Consider the following 21,849-nt stretch of genomic DNA (forward strand, 5'->3'; position numbering starts at 1 on the left):
CACTTTTAATTCCTGACTCCAACATGTATAGATTTCCAAAAGTGACAGTGGATTGGAGGGTGACAGTGCCACCTCTCCAATGACACTGGACAAACCAACAGCCCATCAAATTTCTCCTCCTCCATAAAAGAACGCAAAACAATGAGTTATTTACATGAAGTGGGTGAGAAAGTTGGTTACAAGAATATAAACATCAGAAGGCTGAGAAAAACACTAAAAATCAGGGTGACAACAGCTCCCTGGGGTCACATCACTGGGGCCAGCTCGTGGTTCAGGGCTGGCATGGAGGAGCAGGGCTGGACGGGGAGAGGCAGAGCAGGGTCACAGCACAGAGGGGTCACAGCACAGCAGGGTCACAGCAGAGGGGGGTCACAGCACAGCAGGGTCACAGCAGAGCAGTGTCACAGGTTGTCCCCAGCTCCAGACGTGGCCATGGGGTCACTGGAGATGCCTCTCCTGGCACTGCCTCCCAAGGGAAGATGATGCTGTTGAGTCAGGGATGGAATGAAGGACTCCATTTTTCATGTGGATCAGAAGGGAAAAGCGTTGAATGAAAGTAGTGGGTCTTTTTGTATTCTGACTCACTGAGGGGAGACTTGATTGGTCTCCAAGTAAAAACCTCTCACACTATTGATAAACTATGAATAGTACACTCTAGAGAATTATATCTATAAACAACAATTACAGAAAGAGAGATAATGTTTGTTTTAATTCTTTCTTCTAAGATTCTCAGGCTCGGCCTAGGAGAAATTATCTCTGTTCTTTCTTCAGCTGAACTGAGAATATCCACAGGAAGGGGACAGGAGCTGAGACAGGAGCTGAGCTCTGCAAAGGCCTCCTTTAATCCTGTCCTCAGGGCACTGCAGCTCCTGCCCTCTGCTGACCTGTCTGCTCCACTCTGCTCGAAGGTGAAATCCCAATCACTTCCCTCACTTGAAGCCCTTCTGCCTCCTCACACTGCCCAGCAGAGAGCCAAGGACAGAGCTTGTGTTTTCTACCTCTGCCAGGTTGTTATCAGGGTGATTTAAAATCCAGTTTCTGGGAAAATATAGGATAAATAAATTCAAAAGCAAATCTCAGGATGTGACAAAGACCCCATTCCCCCAAATATCTTCACTTTATGGAGCTGAAGGACAGATGATGAGGCTGCATCCAGGGTGAGCTCAGCTGTGGTGAGCTCCTCAATGAACACCAAGGTGTGGTGCTGGTGGGGGTGTCACACATTCCACAGGGGACAAGGATGTGACATTGTGGCAGCACAGGAGTGGCTGGAACGGGGCTGTGCACTGGGATCATGGAATCACAGAACCTGGGACGGTTTGGGAAGCTCATTCCATTTCACCCCTGCCATGGCAGGGACACCTTCCACTGTCCCAGGCTGCTCCAAGCCCTGTCCAGCCTGGCCTGGGACACTCCCAGGGATCCAGATGCAGCCACAGCTGCTCTGGGGTGTGGCACAGCCGTGGTGCTTCTGAGCATTTTGGGATGCAGCAGCTCTGGAGCCATGGATGTGCCCAGTGGGATGTGTCAGATGCTCTGAAACACGGCCACATGCTCTGAGTTTGTGCCCACACAGGACAGGTGACAGTGGCCACCCCATGGGGGTCACAGCCTTTGCTCTACTTTAAGTAGATGTGAACTGACTCTCTGCCAGAAAAAAAAATAATTTGAAATATGAAGTAGTTGATTTTACAGAAATGTTTTGGCTAAATGTTGAGTCTCCTCAGCAGTGCTTAACCCACTTATTGGTGTTGTGGTAACCTACACAACAGGGATTTCCTCCCCAAATGGAATTTTTATACTCATCATTGAGAGCGTGGGGGGGTCAGCCAGGATGGATTGGAGCAGCCAGGGTGGATTGGGGCAGGATGGATTGGGGCAGGATGGATTGGGACAGCCAGGATGGATTGGGGCAGGATGGATTGGGGCAGGATGGATTGGGACAGCCAGGATGGATTGGGGCAGGATGGATTGGGAAAGCCAGGCTGGATTTGGACAGCCAGACTGGATTGGGACAGGATGGATTGGGACAGCCAGGATGGATCAGAGCAGCCAGACTGGATTTGGGCAGGATGGATTTGGGCAGCCAGACTGGATTGGGACAGGATGGACTGGGGCAGCCAGACTGGACTGGGACAGGATGGATTGGGAAAGCCAGGCTGGATTTGGACAGCCAGACTGGATTGGGACAGGATGGACTGGGGCAGCCAGGCTGGCCAAAGCTCCTGGAGGCTGCAGCTGAGCTGGAGGCTGCAGTGAAAGCCCTGCCCTTGCCCCGAGCAGTTGTGCAATAGCGGATGTTTGGGAGCAGATAGGTGATGCAGAAGACTTCCTTCCTCAGCTCACAAGGCAAATAATTTGTATCCTGATTACAAATTATGAGGGTTTGGAGATTGCAAGGTCAGGAGGGACCAGTGCAATTATGTCATCTGGCCTTCCCAAGGAGTGCAGCCTCAGAATGGCCCTTGGTGATTCCCACGCCGAGGCCGTCGGTCCTGGCTGTCCCACGGGGAGCCTTTTCCTACAGCCTGAGGCACAGGGGCTCTGTCCCTGACCCTGGGACCTGCCAGGTTACCCCAGCACACAGAACACACAGCTCACCTCCAGGTTTGAGCTTTTCCTGCTAGACTTTGGTCTGGGGAGATCAGGGAAGAGAATGGGATGGGATAGAAGGGATGGGATGGAATGAGGTGGCAGGAATTTAATGGAATGGAATGGAGTGGAATGGAATGGAATGGAATGGAATGGAGTGGAATGGGGTGGAAAGGAGTGGAGTGGAATGGAATGGAGTGGAGTGGAATGGAGTGGAATGGAATGGAGTGGAATGGAATGGAATGGAATGGAATGGAATGGAATGGAATGGAATGGAATGGAATGGAATGGAATGGAATGGAATGGAATGGAATGGAGTGGAATGGGGTGGAATGGAATGGAATGGAATGGAATGGAATGGAATGGAATGGAATGGAATGGAATGGGGTGGAAAGGAGTGGAATGGAATGGAATGGAATGGAATGGAATGGAATGGAATGGAATGGAAAGGAATGGAATGGAATGGAATGGAATGGAATGGAATGGAATGGAATGGAATGGAAAGGAATGGAATGGAATGGAATGGAATGGAATGGAATGGAATGGAATGGAATGGAATGGAGTGGAACAGGATGTGACAGGATGAGACAGGACGGGATGGGATGGATTTTAAAGGAATGGAATGGAAATGATTTTTGGAGTGGATTTTTGGAATGGAATGGAGTAGAATCTTCTGAGCTCCTTGAAGGGACCCACAAAGATCACTCACATCCAGCTCTTGGCCCTGCACAGGACAACCCCAAGAATCCCACTCTGATTCGTGTCAGATTCAGGATCACCCACCCTTTCCAGCAAGAACAGCAGGATTGTCCCCCTGTCTCCAGACCACCTCTTCCCACCTCACAGAACAACCTGGACTGCAGGAAGGAGGGGACAGTTTGGGAAGATTTGGGGTGTCCCATTCCCACCAGGGCTGTGCAGGTGGCACAGGGAAGGTCAACTAAGAGCCCACACCTGAGGCTTTGACCTCTGTGGGATGTGAACATGTTCGAATTTCCAAGTGTTTCAATTTCTTCACTGTTTAAATCCTGGAGCTCTCAGGAGGCTCAGAGCACAGAGATCTGTATCAGCACTGAAACACCAGCCCTGGTCCCTCTGGTGCCTGCACCCACCCAGCTTCAGCAGGCACAGCTCCTGGTTAATGCAGACAGCCCAGAACTGGTTTTGCATCAACAAAGCCATTCACACCCCATTATGATCATTATTAATGAGGCTCTTTATCACTGATATTGTGGTAGGACCCAGAGACCCTTAGACGAGGCTGGGGCCTCACTGCCCAGTCATGGCTCAAATGCCATCACTCCCCAAAGTCCCTGAAGGCCAAAATGAGCAGAGATGAGCTGGGGCAGAGACCAAAGAGGTGCAGGGTGACAGCAGAACTAATCCTCACTGGTTTGCTGCTCTGGAAGATGGAGCACATCGTGGCAAGTTTGTGGCCAGGTGTTTGTGCTGAGTCGAGCCCCATGACTGTGATCCCAAGGGCAGGGACACTTCAGCCTTGTCCCCGTGTCCCTGCTCACCCTTTCCAGAGCTCAGACTGCACAGGTGAGGCATTTTACAGCAAAAGATGCACAGGCTGTGCTGGGGAAAATGCACAGAACCAGCCCTGAGGGCACCTGCAGAGTTCTCAAGGCTTTGCCCTGCCTTAGGAGGAGGCTTTTAGCCCCTTGCCAGTCCCTTCCCGGCCACTGTGACCCAGCTGGCACTGAGCTGGCACAGCTCCTGGGTGCTCTGTGTTGGGTCACAGCCCGGGGATGCTGTCTGGGGGCTGCCACCGACTCACCACCACAGCTCTGTGCAGCCTCAGCCCTGCAGCCTCAGCCCTGCTGGCTCGGGGATATTTCCACACCAGGACAGCCCCAGAGGAGGGAAGCAAAGCGAGCTGGCCATTCCCAGGCTGAGCCAGCCAGGGTGGCGAGGGGACAGCGACAGGCCAGGGGCAGGTGAGTCAGGCCACACTGGGAGGAGCACAAGGAGCTGCTCCCTGTCCCTCTCCCACTCACCCCGTGCCAGCACCTTTTACACCTTTTATCTCCGTGGGCGCTTCCACCCTGGATTTTGGAGCATCCTCCTTGTCCACACTCACAGGACCAGCCCAGCAGGTGCCCCCGGGCTGGGCAGTGTTGGGGGCACAGCCTGGCCAGCAGCAGCCCTGGCACCTGCTCAGCAGGGGACACAATGAGGATTAATCACCGCCTGTCCGAGACGCTGCCGTGTTTTTCCTCCGTCCTTATTTGCGTGCTAGCGCCTGGAAAACAGGATGGCGATGTTTTCCTGCTGCACATTCCCCAAGACTAAACAAAGGAGCTTGGATTTCCAGCCCCTGCTGATCTCTGATAAATGTGGGGCTTTCAGGAATCGCTTGGGGAGCGCGGGAGTGGGGGAGTTCAGGGATCTGCCCCTCGCGCTGGTCCCACTGCTTGGAGCAGAAAACCTCTGGAGTGAGGGGGAAGGTTTTCTGTCTCACTTTTAGGGAAAAGGGTTTTTACAGAAAGGGTGATAAAGTTCTGGAATGTTCTGCCCGGGGAGGTGGTGCAGTCACCATCCCTGGGGGTGTTTAACAAAGCCTGGATGTGGCACTGGGTGCCAGGGTTGAGTTGAGCTGTTGGGGCTGGGTTGGACTCGATGGTCTGGAAGGTCTCTTCCAACCCAGTGATTCTGGGAACTCTGAAAACACTGATTAAATAAAGTTCTTGTGTGCACAGCCTGCACTGGTGGGCTCTGCTTAAGGTTTGTTGCTCATCTTTTGTTAAGGTCTCACTTGTTTGAGGTCTGACCATGGGCGGTGCTTTACAGTGAAGGACAAAAGAGAAACCAGGCTCCCTAAAGATGCTTTTTTTTAAGAGTATAACCACCAACATCACTCTGGCAGGAGTTGGATGGGGAGTCCTTAGGCCAGCTTCTGAAATGAAAGCTTAGCTGGGAAGGAATCAGAGAACCAGAGAATATTGGAATGGTTTGGGTTGGAAGGGCCCTTAAAGATCATTTCCTTCCATGGGCAGGGAAGGGACTGGAAACTCTGCCCTCACCTGCTTGGAAAGCCCAGGGCTTTTCCCTGCCTGTTGCACTGCCTTTCCCTCATCCCAGTTCCTTGGGATGCCCTGGTGCATCCACCCCTTACCTGATGTTTTTATGGGGTTAAAGAGATGCTCTCTCCAAACTCAGATGAACTTTGCAGAGCAAGCAATGATTGGTGCTAAGCCGCTTCTGGAGGCTTTTAAGATGTCCTGAGTTGGGAAAATGAATGGTGGGAGTCCTAATTCTGAACTGCTGTGGGGAATTTGACAATGTGCAGGTTTGGTGACTCTGCTCCCAGCAGCAGGAGCATCAAAATCAGCCAGAGCCAGGTTATTGTATTTGCTGGGTGCCCTGTGGCAGGGAGGAATGATGAATCTGACTCCATGTTCTCAGAAGGCTGATTTATTATTTTATGATCCTATATTATATTAAAGAATGCTATACTAAATTATACTAAAGGATACAGAAAGGATACTTATAGAAGGATAAAAGATAATAATGAAAACTCGTGATTCTCTTCAGAGTCTTGACACAGCTTGGCCCTGATTGGCCAAAGAGTGAAAACAACTCCCAGCAGAACCCAATGGAACAATCACCTGTGGGTGAACAATCTCCAAACACATTCCACACCAGCACAACACAGGAGAAGCAAATGAGATAAGAATTGTTTTCCTTTTCTCTGAGGCTTCTCAGCTTCCCAGGAGCAAAATCCTGGGTGAAGGGATTTTTCAGACAATGAGAATGCGACGCCAGGTCTTGGGACAGATGGAGCAGGGAAAAGGGAAAGAGCTGAAAAATCTGTGTTAGGAGCTTTGGAGAGAGGCTGTGGAGGTTCTCCATGGAAATACCTCAATTTCCACTCAGCCTTGATGGGAAACATGTTCCACCTACAGATCATCCTTCCCATCTAATCCTGCATATGGGAACAGCTCTGTAACCAGGAACTTTCCATGATTTGGAGGACAAAGGCTCAACACCTTTCCTGGCATTAAATGAGGAATAACCACCCGGATTTGTCCAATTCCAGTGATCACGGTGTGGGGGGATTCCCATTTTTCAGCTGTATTTTTCTGTACCCAGAGCTGAGATGTTTCAATCACAGAATTCCAGAATCACCAAGGTTGGGAAAGACCTCCAAGATCATCCAGTCTTTGGCTGAACCCCCCTGTGCCACTGAACCTTAGCACAAAGTGCCACATCCACTTGATTTTGAACACTTCCGGGGATGGTGACTCCATCACTGCTCTGGCCAGCTGTGCCAGGGCTGAACCACTCTCAAAATGAAGAAATTTTCCCTAAAATCCAACCTAAACCTCTCCTAACAAAACTCGGGGCCGTTTCCTCTTGTTCTGTCCCTTGTTCCATGGAAACAGACCCCAACCCTCACCTGCCTCCCTTAAAAATCTCAAGTTTTCTGTGAAAACTCAGTTTTAGGAAGTAGAATTGTGAGATTTATTTATTTGTTTGTTTGTTTGTTTGTTTGTTTGTTTTTAATCACTCTTTGGGGAAACTGCGTTTTCCCTCTGGTGACTCATAAAAAAATATTGACCAAATGCACTCCAGTTCTGATTTGTGTTGTCCTCCAGTTGTGTCTCTGGGTTTGGCCCTGGATGTTCTGTCCCTGAGGCACTAAAAAGCTCCAGAACTGCCCCTCCCTGAAGTAATCTCGTGGATTAATTCCTGAAACCTCATTACAGTTCTCAAGATAAGAGCTCATTAAACAGCGTGAAAGTAACCTTGGAAAAGGGGATTTCAGTATGTGCCCTGAGAGGTCTGAACCTGAGGAATTGGGATGGGCTGGTTGATATTCCTGGGTGATGTTTATCTCTGTTATCCTCAGGAATTGTCACCCAGGAATCTCGCTGCACCAGGGACCTGCTGCTACCAGGAAAAATGGGAAGGGCTGGCAGGAAGTTGTTTGCATATCTCTTCTTCTGGGTGGGTGACTCAGGCAAGAAATAAAGTGCAATATCTGTTAAAAATATCTGCGAGATCCTGAGGCAGGGGTGGTGTCTTGGCAGCAATTTTGGTGTCCAAAAAAATCCCCCAAAAACATGGATCCTCCTGGACACTGGCACAGCACAAACCACAGGTCTGGGCTGCAACGGAGCAGGAGCATCCAGAAAGTCAGAAGGAAGAGGGAGAGGGAGAAATCTCACCTGGAAACTGCAACAACAATAACAGAAATCACAAACTTGCTTCCCCCTTCTGCCTTCCCGCCCTGTTTCTCAACAAAACTTTTTAAGTTACAGATTTTAAACCTGCTCTGAATGGATAAAAGCCTGCACCAGTGCCTGGGGAATGGCAGGAAGGCACGTGCTGTCTTGATTGGAGCAGGGAGAATGTGCTAATTACATAACAGCCCAGGAATTTGGCAGCGCTGATGCAGAAATAGGGCAAATAATCCTCTTTCCCCATCACCTCCTTCCCCAGCTTTGTCTGCTTCGCTTTTTCAGGATGGAAATTTAATTTTCAAACCTTTCCACACAGACTTTTAACCTGGCAAAAGTGGGAAAAACAACTTTCCCAGAAGCATTGCCATACCTCGAGTCCAATTTTTTTCCCCTTAAAAAAAGAAAAATCTACTAAAGAGTCGTATTTTGCTTTGGTGCTCAAGAAATGATTCCAAATCATGCCATAAACAAGTGATAGTTTTGCTTGGCCCCACTTTGCCTGTGGGCAAAGCTTTGGCCTGGAATAATTTCACATTCCTGTCACTGCCATAATTCAGCACTGCAGGGACACGAGGATATTGGTGCTTTGTCACTGAGGTTGGGCAGGGAAGCAATTTTCCTGCTTTGTGGAGGAAAAATGGGGACAGAATCACTGTCAGAGACACCAAAGAGTGCCTGACTCAGAGACGTATCTCACCAATGGATGTTGAGACAGGAATTCTCCTCACACTGTGGAATAAACACCTTCAGGAATATTGAAAGGCTCTGGAGGCTGCAGCAGATAATCAAATTTTGGAGTCCTTCAGGCCTGCTCTTGTTCAATCCAATAATATCAGCCCCAGATGCTCTGGGCACCCTGGGAGAGCCCAAACCTCTCCAACCAGGCCTTGCCAGGCTACAAACCCCCTGTGGGAAATAGCCCTGGGGCACCTGGAACCTTCCAGCAAATCATTATTTCCTTTCCTGCATCCATTTGCTGCAATGGGCTTTGCTCCTGGTTCTCATCCTGGATTCAGGAATCTGAATGCCAGAGTGGTTTGGGTGGGAAGGGATCTTCAATGCCAGCTCCTTCCAGCCCAGGGACACCTCCCCCTGTGCCAGGTGCTCCAGCCCCAATGTCCAGCCTGGCCTTGGGCACTGCCAGGGATCCAGGGGCAGCCACAGCTGCTCTGGCAATTCCAGCCCAGCCCCTGCCCACCCTGCCAGGGAACAATTCCCAATTCCCAAGATCCCATCCAGCCCTGCCCTCTGGCACTGGCAGCCATTCCCTGGCTCCTGTCCCTCCATCCTTGTCCCCAGTCCCTCTGCAGCTCTCCTGGAGCCCCTTCAGGCCCTGCCAGGGCTCTGAGCTCTCCCTGCTCAGATGAAAAGGACTGGGCTTCCCAGAAAGCTGTGAGGATTTGTGCTGGGTTTTGGTGGGAGCTCAGGTGTCACTCTTGTTCTTGGTGGAGCCACCAGTAAAATTGTTATTCCTGTGTAAATCTATTCCTGGGATTAGAAACAAGCTTCTTCCTTTCTCCACCTGGAAAAGAGATCCAGATTCCCCTGGAAAGTGTGACCTTGGTCAAACACAGCCACCTCCAAGGCCATTATGGCAAAGCCACCCCAATGTTTGGGCAGATTTGGAGCCACATCTTTGAGGGATGCAGGATGCTCCAGCACAGAGCAGCGGTGAAGCTCCATCCTGCACCACGAGGAGATTCCGAGGGGTTTTATCTCCCAGGCAGACAGCACAGGGTGTGTGGAGCTCATGGAGGACCCTGGAATGCCTGGGAATTCAAGGAATGCCAACCTCTTCTTCAGTGGGCTTTGGTTCAAGCTCCTGCATCATCCCCAGGTGAGAGCCAAGCAAAGCAGACCCGGCCCGTGGTGCTTTTTGCTGCAGTCAGCACCAACGTGGCAGCTGGTGACAGCACTGAGGATCTCCAGGAGGGGCTGGACCTGCCCTCAGACTCCCAGAAACACCTGGGCACGCTTGGCACCCAGGTGTAAAAATATCCAGCGTTCTAAAAGTGTGGGTTCAGGGCCCCAGGAATATTTGGGCTGATGGCAGGAGTTCTGGCGTCCACAGCCAGGCTGTGCAGAGCTGAAAATGGATCAGGAGCCAGGTTTTGTCCAAAAGCAGCGCTGGGCCAGGCTCAGCCAGCCCCAGGAACAGGCACAGAGCAGCTGCAGCCCAAGCCCAGGTGCTCAGTGCACACAGGGACTGTGCTGGATTCCTCAGGGAATTTCACCAGGATCCTGCTCCTGTTCTCTCTGCCCATCACCAACTGCAGGGACTGCAGCACCTGCAGGGACTGCAGCAGTTTCAGGGACTGCCACTCCTGCAGGGACTGCAACACCTGCAGGGGCTGCAGCACCTTCAGGGACTGCAGCTCCTGCAGGGACTGCCACACCTGCAGGGACTGCCACTCCTGCAGGGACTGCAACACCTGCAGGGACTGCCACTCCTGCAGGGACTGCAACACCTGCAGGAACTGCCACTCCTGCAGGGACTGCAACACCTGCAGGGACTGCCACTCCTGCAGGGACTGCAACACCTGCAGCGACTGCAGCTCCTGCATAGACTGCAACACCTGCAGGGACTGCAACACCTGCAGGGACTGCAACACCTGCAGGAACAGTCACTCCTGCAGGAACTGCAGCACCTGCAATGACTGCAGCACCTGCAACTACTGCAGCACCTGCAGGGACTGCAGCAGTTTCAGGGACTGCCACTCCTGCAGGGACTGCAACACCTGCAGGGACTGCAGCACCTGCAGAGACTGCCACTCCTGCCTGCTGAGAGGGGAGCTGCAACAAGGGAAAATTGCAGCTCATTTTCCACTCACATGGCTGTCCTGGCAGTCAGCTCCATGTTGTCCTGTGGATCTAGAGGATGGATCATCAGGAGAAGAACCGGTTTCCAAAAATCCTCTCCGCCATTTGCAACTCTGCTGCTGCAGGAGGAGGGGATGGAGAAGGATGAGAAGGAGGATGAGGAGCAGATGGAGAAGGGGAAGGAGAAGGAGGAGGAGAAGGAGAAGGAGAAGGAGAAGGAGAAGGAGAAGGAGAAGGAGAAGGAGAAGGAGAAGGAGAAGGAGAAGGAGAAGGAGAAGGAGAAGGAGAAGGAGAAGGAGAAGGAGAAGGAAAAGGAGGAGAAGGAGAAGAGGAGAAGGAGAGGAGGAGAAGGGGAAGGGGAAAGGAGAAGGAGGAGAAGGAGAAGAGGAGAAGGAGAGGAGGAGAAGGAGGAAGAGGAAGGCTGAGCTCCTTCAAGCAGAAGCCCTTTGCACTAGTTGTGCCCAGGAGCAGGAGAGCAGCCCTGGATCCTGGGAGAGGCGGCAGTCGCTCCCTGGGCACGCTCCGCCCGTGGGGGCACCTGGAGACAGATCCCACAGGAGGCTCCCTGGCCAAGGGCAGGATTCTGCAGCTACTTGCAGCCAGCCATTGTCGGAGCAGGGAGCGCTCGGGCTCCTGGCTGGTACCTGAGCTGATAATTGCTCAGAAAAATTAAGGGTTGGGTAATTCCTCCTGAAATTAATTGCCTCGCTGAGCTGCCTCAGGGCACGCGCCACGAGAGGGTTTGAAGATGATACAACCACTTCCCTCTTCAGGATTAAACCAGGTGGCAAAAGCCCACCTTTGTCACAAAGAGCTTGTGGCTTTGGGGATTCCTTTTCTCTGAAATAATTTTTTTTTTTTTTTTTGCTTTTCTGCTGTTTCTGAAATGGCTTTGAGGGTCCTGAGGAGCTGCAGGAATTTATGGGCAGTGCTTTTGTCAGCCTCACCTGAGCTGGCAGCTCAGTCCTCTGCAGGAGCTGGCTTTGCTCATTTTAACACTTCTTTTATAAGCAGCCACTACTCCTCACAGAATGTTTATAAACAGAGGCAGGAAATAAGAAGAAACTCAGGATATTCACAGTTGATCTAAACCTTTCTTCCCCCTCACATGGGCTCTCTCACTTTCCTCCTCTCTCTCAGACTGTGATGCTGACTTGGGGTGAAATCTTTATTTCCCCAGCATGTTTTGACTTTGGGAAAAATTTCTCATTCTCCCTTCTTGTCTCTTGGCTCCCTGGAGGAAGATTCCTCTGGGAAATGGATGCTACGCCTGTGCTGCCTCCTTCCTTCACCTCCTTATGGGAAGAATATCCTTTTTCAGGAAAAGAAGCCACAGACCCATGGATTCCTGCAGAAATGGAGCTGGCACTTCCTGCCCAAGGCAGACCAGCTTTATTTGTGTCTCTGCCCTTCTTAAACACTCCCAATGAAGAAGTTTTCACCACCCTCCAGGGAAAATGTTCCCATACACTACTTTTTCACTCATGGAAATTTTCCCTTTGCTTTACCTTTATTACCAGCCCAAATCATAGAGTGGTTTTCACACCTCCCAGACATGGGGATGATCTCCAAGTGCTCCAGAGCTCTCCTGGAGTGTCCTGGCCTTTACAAAGGATCCTGCAGGTCCTTGCAGCTCCTCTTCCATTTATGAGAACCCAAACAGGACATTTGCCTTTACCAAACCTGCCCTGGGGAAGTGGTTTCCAAAAATCCTCTCTGCCATTTGCAACTCTGCTGCTGCAGGAGAGGAGGAGGAGAAGGATGAGGATGAGGATGAGGAGGAGGAGGAGAAGGAGAAGGAGCAGTTTCAGATGAATTTGGGGTGGAAAAAATAGTCTCTACTTGGGAAAAGTCCCCCAAATCAGAGAGGTTCTTCTTCTTGTGGACAGTCAAGCTGTTCCCTTCTTCTGCCACCTTTGGTTTTTCAAGTAATTTGATTTTAATCATTGCAGGGTAATTTTGAGCTGAGATTTTGATCCAAGTTGTCTGGGAGATGGGAGTTTTGGGGGCAGGTGAACCAGGGGGTGCTTTGTGGGGCACTCTCTGATGGAATGGGAATTGCTGAGGCACGACAGGTGCAGATCCAGATAAATCCCAGGGTAATGGATTGGGAAGTGCAGAGTCCTGGCCAGGGAAGTGCCAGATCTCCCTCTTCAGGCTGCTGCTCTTGCCTCTGGAAGGTCACAGTTTATCTGAGAAATGTCGTTCACCCCAAACAACAATGCCTTGAGGAAGGAGAGAAACATTATTTTGATAAAAACCATTCACGGAGTGAAGCTGCCCTGGGACTTTGGAAGTCTGTCCCGGAGAAAGTTTGCTGGACAAAGTGCAGAAAAGAGAAAAGAGGGAGATAAATGCATTTTATCACCCAGGAATTATGTAATGAACAGGTGTATTGTCACCTTTGGCTCCTCTGCACCCTGCCCTCCTCTTTCTTTCCCTAGGATTTACACTTTCCCACAGTTTTGCAACTCCAAAAAGCAGCTGGGTTTGCAAAGCAGCTGGAGCTCCACGTGTTTCCCTGCCTTGCTCTGACAGGATTTTCCCAGAACACCCAGCCCACAGCCCCAGCAGGGCAGGGGTGCTCTGCAATCCATTTCTCACTGCCTGGCTCTGCAAACCCAGGAGCTGTGCAGCTCTCTGGGATGCTGCCTGGGCACTGTCTCCTCTCTCACCTCTGGGGTTTTATGAAATGTTTGTTCTGGCACCTGGGGACCCCTGGGCTGGGACAGTCCCCAAGAGCTGGGACAGTCCCCAGGAGCTGGGACAGCTCTGTCACCCTGCAGAGGAGCTGCAGCTGGAATTGCACTGGGGCAGGAACTCCCCCAGCCTTGAAGGATTTTTACCAGGGAATTTTCCATCTCCTGGTTCATGTGGCCTGATGGTTAATATGAATAAAATAACAATAAAATTGTATTAATAAAAATACAGAAACCTGGAATGTCTTGAGATGCCACCCAGCAAGATGGACAAAGAGGGGGATGGAATTCCTGAGCAGAATATTATGGGGACAGGACCCTCCCAGTGGGGTCTGGGGGTGGCACAGCTCAGTTATGGGGCCAGGACCCTCCCAGTGGGGTCTGGGGGTGGCACAGCTCAGTTATGGAGACAGGACCTTCCCAGTGGGAAGGAATTTTCCATATCCTGGTTCATGCCTCAAAATGTGGCCTGATGGTTAATATGAATAAAAATAATAATAAAATTGTATTAATAAAAATACAGAAACCTGGGATGTCTTGAGATGCCGCCCAGCAAGATGGACAAGGAGGGGAATGGAATTCCTGAGCAGAATATTATGGGGACAGGACCCTCCCAATGAGGGCTGGGGGTGGCACAGCTCAGTTATGGGGCCAGGACCCTCCCAATGAGGGCTGGGGGTGGCACAGCTCAGTTATGGGGCCAGGACCCTCCCAGTGGGGTCTGGGAGTGGCACAGCCCAGATATGGGGCCAGGACCCTCCTGAGCAGTGTCAGCTCTGTGTGCCCAGCTCAGGAGCTGCCCTGTTGTGGCTCACAAGCCATATCCATCCTGACTGACAGAAATAAGGATTTATGCAGGGGAAACCTTGATAAAGGTTGGTGAGATGCAGCTCTGAGTCAGTAACTCTTTTATGTCTCGAGTCACTTGGGAGATAAAACATCTCAAGATAACAGTTCATGTCCTCCAGGAGAGGTGTCCAAAGGCAAATCCCCCTCTGGAGACGTCTTCCCCTGTAGAACAGCTTTTGGGCTGGTTTTTGTTGTTGTCCTTAGCTGCTGGGGCACATTTCATTGTCCCAGAAATGTTTTATTGTCTCTTGCAGCCACCAGGTCTCACCCAGAGCTCGTCACCCTGCTGGAGGAGGCATCTCAAGGAGACCTTGGATCAGCCAGGGAGCTGAAGGCTCCGACAAAGATCCTGCAGAAGAAATCAGTGACTGAAATCAGGCAGGAACCAAGGGATTCCCTGTGGATTGGCTCTTGCCATCGTCCGTCTCGTGCAGGGCACTGGGATTGCAGCCTGGGCTGTCAAATGCAGGGAGTGATTGGCATCTGACCCCATGGCTCAGGAGGATGAACAATTGCTTCATTAATCTATAATTAAGATTGCTGTATTAATCTATTACAGTAATACTAAAGATAATAATAAAGATAATGATAAAAATACTAAAATACTAATGATAATACTAAAGATAATAATAAAAAAAGATAAAGAAAATACTTAAAACTATACTAAAGAGATACTGTACTATACTATAATATACCATACCATAATATACCATACCATACTTTACAAAAGATACTAAAGAAAAGCCCGTGACTGTCTGAGACAGCCAGGACACAGCTTTGACCCAACTGGCCAAGGAAACAAAACAATCCTCAGCAGAATCCACCTGACAATTCCCTTCAGGTAAACAATCTCCATAACACATTCCACGTGTGCAAAAACAGCAGGAGCAGTGAATAGAGATGAGAATTGTTTTCTCTTCTTCTCTCTGTGCCTCTCCAGGAAAAATCCTGGGAGAGAGAATTGTGTCTCTCTCTGTTCAGGGAATGTGAATGCCACACCTGGGCCAGCTCCATTCCTGGAGGCTCTCCCTGCTCCTCGTGGCACTTTGGAGGGGCAGCCTCAGCTGGTGTGATAAAGAGGAGGGAGCTGCTCTCCCCCAAACAGCTCAGTCAAGGACTCTGGGAAGGCTCTGGGCAGGAATTCTAATTAGCAGCTGACTTTTAAAGGTGGGGGAATCAGTGTGTCAGTCTGGGACTGGAGTTCACTGCACAGCAGAGAAACTTCAGGCAGGATAAGAGAAAAATCAGATGTTTTCCTGTCTGGGAACCAGGCAGGTGGGAAAGGAGGCAGCGGGATCCTTCACAGCTCCCAGCATGGGGAATGAAGTGGAAAACCATCCTTTAGGAACCCAGGGCAGGGAGGAGAAGCCCCAGACTGAGCAGACACAGAATCAGGAAAAAAGCACCTGCAGCCTTTCCCCAGCCTCCTGCAGACAATGGTGTGTGTGCTGGAAAGGTGATTGAAAAAATTAAAAAATAAAAGGACTATTACCTCTAAATCCCTAAAAGAAAATAACTCAGAAAAAAATTAATGGAAGAAAATTTAGATAGATTGTTCTGGGTAAAATAGATTTGGATTACATTGGATAAAATAGATTTAGATTGGATAATAAGGAGGAATTCTACCCTGTGAGGGTGGGGAGGCCCTGGCACAGATTCCCAGAGCAGCTGTGGCTGCCCCTGGATCCCTGGCAGTGCCCAAGGCCAGGCTGGACACTGGGGCTGGAGCACCTGGCACAGGGGGAGGTGTCCCTGCCGTGGCAGAGGTGGGGTGGGACAATCTTTAAGGTCCCTTCCAACCCAAACTATTCTGGGATTCTCTATTCTATGAAAAGACAAACAGAAATATTTGCCACAAGCCCTGAGCCTGGGATCCTGTGGAAGAAAACCTTGATGACAAGGAAAGGTGTGACCACAATCCCAGTGACAGTGACAGAGCTGTGCTCTGCAGGAACACACACATCTCCTCCCATGCTCTGAGTCTGCAGCCTTGATGCTGCTCCAACTCCCTTTGACAGCCTGGAAATTGTGCCCTGGAAAATGCAGAATTTCCATCCAGCCCTGCAGAGCTCTGATCTGCCTGGGGAGGAGGAGGAGGAGAGAAGAAGGAGCAGCTCAGCTGGGCAGAGCTGTGAGCAGTGGTTTAGGATTTACAGATCCTTGCTGAGTGAGGGTAGCTGGGTGTGAGGAGCCTCAGATGAATTCTCTTTATTTCTCTGCAGTTCTGACCTGGATTGACATATTTTAGTGCAGCTTCAGCAGAAACAGCTCAAGGGATGGCAAGAGCTGCAAGATTTCATTATTGTGCAATTCAAGGATGAAAGCAAAACCATTCTTGTGATCTGAACTTCAGCCTTGTGCATATCATGTACAATGGGGAAGTTGTCAATCAGAAATTCCTTCCAAACCTTTTTCCTGTACTCAGAGCTTTCCAGTTTTCTTATAATTCCCCTGAAGGGACTTGGTGGTCCCTAATTTGGAATTTAAGGGTGGAAAACCAGAAATGTGATTGAAAGTTGAAGTGGTGGCACAGTGGAGATGTGATTTGGGAAGTGCCAGCATTGTAGTCCAGAGAAGAACATTCAGGTTTGTTTTATCAGAGTGCCAGGAAAATAGGAAGGGTGAGAAATAAACAGAGGAGGAAGAACTGGACAAGGCAGGGCTGCAGAAAGGGGAAGGATTTGGACAGTGGGAGTGGAAGCAACTGATCTGCTCTGGGCAGGGCAGCCTCAGATTGAATATTCTGAGCAATTTGGGCACCACAATGTAAGAAAGACATGACATTATTAGAGAGCATCCAAAGGGAGGCAGCAAAGGTGTGGATGGGCCTTGAGGGGAAGCTGCATGAGGAGCAGCTGAGCTCACATGGAGAAGAGGAGACTGAGGGGAGACTCCTCACAGTTACCAGTGCCTCAGGAGGGGCATTGGAGGGGCAGCTCCCATCCCTGCTCTGGGACAGGGACAGCAGCCAGGGCACGGCTGGAGCTGGGCCAGGGCAGCTCAGGCTGGAGATCAGGGCAAGGTTCTTCCCCCAGAGGCTGCTGGCACTGCCCAGGCTGCCCAGGGAATGGGCACGGCCCCGAGGCTGCCAGAGCTCCAGGGATGCCCAGGCTGGGCTTGGGGGGGCTCTGGGCAGGCTTTGGATTTGGGATTGATCATCCCTGTGGGTCCCTTCCAGCTCAGCTCATTCCATGATTCTGGGAGAGTGAGGGATGGGGGAGATGAAGAATGGGGGAGAAATCTGGGCAGCGCTGCAGGGATGGCCAGGGTGGGGGTGTTGGGGGGTCTGGGCAGGGCCAGGGTTGGACTGGATGATCCTTGGGGTCACTTCCAGCTCAGAAGATTCCGTGGTAGCCTGTGATGGTGAAGGTGCCTGCCCAGGCGCTGTCCCCTGCCCTGGGAACAGCCATCCCTGCAGCCCTGGCACACACAGACCCCTTCCCTGGTGGCCTTTGGGGCCCCTCTGTGGCCCTGGCCAGCCCCAGCCATGTGCTGCTGGTCCAGACAGAGCTCTGGGCTGTGTTTGGCTCCAAGCTGCACTCTGAGGACAGCACCTGGGCCTGAAGGGGCAGTTTGCCCCTGCCCCAGCACATTAATAAATGAGCAGAGGTTGGAAATCCACCCCTGGTATGCTGGTGGGGCTGCAGAGGTTTAATGCAGCTGTAAAATGAGTCCAGCCTTGATGGACTCTGCTGCCAGGCAGGGGGAGCACAATGGGGACCTCCTGCCTCCTTGTCCCAACCTGTGGGGACCCAAAACCAGGCAGGTCTGGGTCACTCCCTGCTGTGGCAATTCCCCTCTGGCAGTGCCCAGCTGGGCAGGGCTGGCATTGCCTGCGGTCACCGAGGGTCACACCATTGACACAACCGCCCTGAAACTCCCACTGCTGGGCTGGTGGTAAATAAAGGGTTAAACACGAAGGGTTTGGGGTGGGGGAGGCGTTTTTGAGCCTTTGTGTGATACCTCAGCTGTGGTCTGAACTGCTGAAATGTCCAGGAGTTGGCAGGAGAGCCCGCAGGGATTGGGAAGGCTGTGCCTCCCAAATCAAACCTGCCTGGGTCAGGGACAGCAGAGAGAAGGTTTGGAATGGGAATTACCTGGGATAGGCCCGGGACAAGCTGTTCTTGGGGCCAATTTCCTGTCCAAACCCTGCAGGGAAGGTGCCAGGTGTGCCAGGAAGGATCTGTGTGCTGGAAATGCAGCATGCACTGACCAGGAACCTGGCCAGGCTGCTCCTGGCAAGGGGTGGCACAGGAGGAAGCACAGCCAGTGCAGGACTGCTCTTTGACAAAAAGTCATTACATTTCAATTCCCAAGGGTGGTGTTGGTTCAGAAGCTCTCCAGGCTCAATCCAAGCTGAAATAACACACCCAGAGTCACCCCGTGGGTGCTCACAGCCCAGGTGTGAGGGGCTGCTGCTCAGGCAAAGCTCTGATAAAAGTAAAATTCACATTTTCACTGCATCCAGGCCAGCAGGATGGAATAACTGGGGAGTTCTGCCAGCTCTCCTGGCTGTGCTCAGCCCCACCTGAGCGCTGTTTTACACCTTCTCCTGCTGGAACTGAACTGCTGCTCTCAGAAATCCTGCTCTGCATTTTCTCCCCACTCAGTTGCTGTCGTGTCCTGGAATATCCAAAATCCAGAGCTGTGGAGACATCCTGGTGTGCAGAGGGGCAAGGCTGAGCCTGGATTGTGGCTGCAGGACAGGAGATTTTTGAGAAGGTGTCCAAACCAATCAGGCCCCACTGTTCTGCCTGTTAGGCCTGTTCCATCTAATTTGGTTAAGAATGAATTTCAGGGGAAATGAAACACAGATGTTCCTGGGTAGAAAGGCCTCCAGTTATTGACCCATCCTCCCATCCTTCCCTCGTGACTCAGCAGCTCTCTGAGCTCCATGCAAATGCACATTCCTGAGCACTTACCTGCCTGATCCTGATACTGCCCTGATTTATCAATGAACACCTTTCTCTAATCTTTGCTCTTCTGTTTCTTCTAGGGCTTGATAATAAAGACTTTTATTCGTGCTCCATTCAGAAAAGCTGAAACTCTCATCACACCACGATGAAACCTCGTGGGACTTTTGATACAATTGCAAAATGGCAAACCCCGTTTTATGGCTCCTTCCCAGCAGCAGGTGAGTGATTTATTGGCCTCCTTCCTGAAACCCAAAGCTCTGCATCATTTTTTGTCATCAGGACTGCAAGAGGGGAGGTCAGAGAGCCTGGTGAGAGCTGTTTGTGCAATCACAGAAAGCGTGGGGGCTGCAGCATCAATGTCACCCAAAAAGCCACCTGAGCATCTTCTGCTCAGATGGGACTGAGAGTGGGAGAGGGAGGGAAGGTCTTGGTCCAGATCTGCTGCAGAGGGAGGACTTGGACCTGGGGAGATGGAGGTGCACCAGCAAAGCCTCCTTGGAAGTGTTCCAGGCTGGACAGGCTTGGAGCACCCTGGGACAGTGGAAGGTGTCCCTGCCACGGCATGAGCTGAGCTTTAACTGAGCTGAGCTTTAAGATCCCTTCCAACCCAGACCATTCCAGGGCTCTCTGCAGGCTGATAAATGGAAATTTACAGGCATTAGCAGACTATCAGGTGCATTAGTTTATTTATCACTTAATAAATACCTCAGTATCAGCAGATCTGGGCTCCTTCTGGTATCACAGTGCCCTACTTTGCCTGGTCTGACCCACGGGTCAGGCTGGGCTGGGCTCTGCTGGGCTGGGCTCTGCTGGGCTGGGCTCTGCCTGCCCTGTGCTCACCTGGCTGTCAGATCCTGCAGCTTTTCCGAGGCCCTGGGGTGCCGTGGGAGGGCTGGAAAGGGCTGAGCAGGGATGGAGAGCCAACAGCAGCAGCTCTGGGAGCTGGGCTGCCTCCAGGGCAGCGTGGGGAGCCCGGCTCCAGCCCTGGGCCGTGTGTGGCACCATCAGGCTGTGCTCTCTGGAGGAATTCCAGGCTTTTCTCCCTGAGGATGGCAGCTGGGTGATCCCCACCCTGAGGAGCTCAAAGCTCCATCTCAGAGGGACACGCTGGGGCTGCTGCTCCCGAGGGGACACACGGCTGGGCCAGGGCTGCTGGAGGGGGAACCCCAGAATCCCAGAGAACAGAACCCCAGAGAACAGAATCCCAGAATCCTGGAATCCTGGATTCCCAGAACAGAATCCCAGAATCAATCCCAGAATCCCAGAGAACAGAATCCCAGAATCCTGGAATCCTGGATTCCCAGAACAGAATCCCAGAATCAATCCCAGAATCCCAGAGAACAGAATCCCAGAATCCCAGAACAGAATCACAGAACCAATCCCAGAGAACAGAATCTCAGAGAACAGAATCCCAGAATCCTGGAATCCTGGATTCCCAGAATCAATCACAGAATCACAGAATCCTGGAATCCCATGACAGAATCCCAGAATCCCAGAGAAGAGAATCTCAGAATCCCAGAATCACAGAGAACAGAATCCCAGAATCGCAGAATCCCAGAACAGAATCCCAGAATCAATCCCAGAATCCCAGAGAACAGAATCCCAGAATCAATCCCAGAGAAGAGAATCAATCCCAGAATCCCAGAGAACAGAATCACAGAATCCTAGAATCCCATTACAGAATCCCAGAATCAATCCCAGAATTTCAGAGAACAGAACCCCAGAATCCCAGAACAGAATCCCAGAATAAATCCCAGAGAACAGAAACCCAGAACCCCAGAATCCCAGAACCAGAGAACAGAATCACAGAACGAGCTGGGCTGCAAAAGACCTTTGAAATCATCAAGCCCAACCTGTGACCTGACACCACCTTGTCACCCAGACCATGGCACTGAGTGCCACATCCAGGCTTTTCTTAAACTCCTCCAGGGATGGTGACTCCACCACGCCCCTGGACAGCCCCTTCCAATGCCCAATCACCATTTCTGTGAAGAAATTCCTCCTGATGTCCAACCTAAACCACTCCTGGTGCAGCTTAATGCAGCTGTTCCCTCTCCTCCTGTCCCTGTTCCTGGAGCAGCTCCCAGGCTGTCCCCTCCTGCCAGGAGCTGTGCAGAGCCACAAGGGCCCCCTGAGCCTCCTTTGCTCCAGGCTGAGCCCCTGCCCAGCTCCTCAGGAATTCTCCAGCCCCTTCCCAGCTCCCTCAGGAATTCTCCAGCCCCTTCCCAGCTCCCTCAGCCTCTCCTGAGGCTCCAGCCCCTTCCCAGCTCCATTCCCTGCCCTGGATGTGCTCCAGCACCCCAAACCAACACCTCCTACTGCAGAAGTGCCAAGACCAGTGAAGGTTCCCTCCTGAGAAGAGCTGAAGTGCCCAACTGTGTCCCTGTCCTGCAGGTGCCTGGAGCCAGCCTGGGTTTGGAGCCTGGCTGGTTTTTTCACATGAGACAAGGCACAGAACCAAGGGCATCACCTCTGGAGTCACCCCAAGGAGGTTGAGAGTAGGAAAACAGTGACTGGTGGGGAGGAGGGAGCTGCCCAGGACTTGGCAGAGAGCGCTTGGCCATTGGAATGTGGGAATGGAACTGATTTGGTTTGGTCTGGAAATGACGTGGGAAGGGTTTGTGCTCAGGCTGCGCCTCCAGGCGTGGGCTGGGAGCCTCGGAGGGGTCGATGGGCTCAGCCCAGGGCACGTCCTGGCTGTGCTGGGACTGAGCCTGGCCCAGTCCAGAGCCCCACGACCAGCAGGAGCTGTGCCTGGCACGGGGAGCCAGGGAACCAACA

This window comes from Fringilla coelebs (genome assembly GCF_963513975.1).
Source record: "Fringilla coelebs genome assembly, chromosome: 28".
Lineage (NCBI taxonomy): Eukaryota > Metazoa > Chordata > Aves > Passeriformes > Fringillidae > Fringilla > Fringilla coelebs.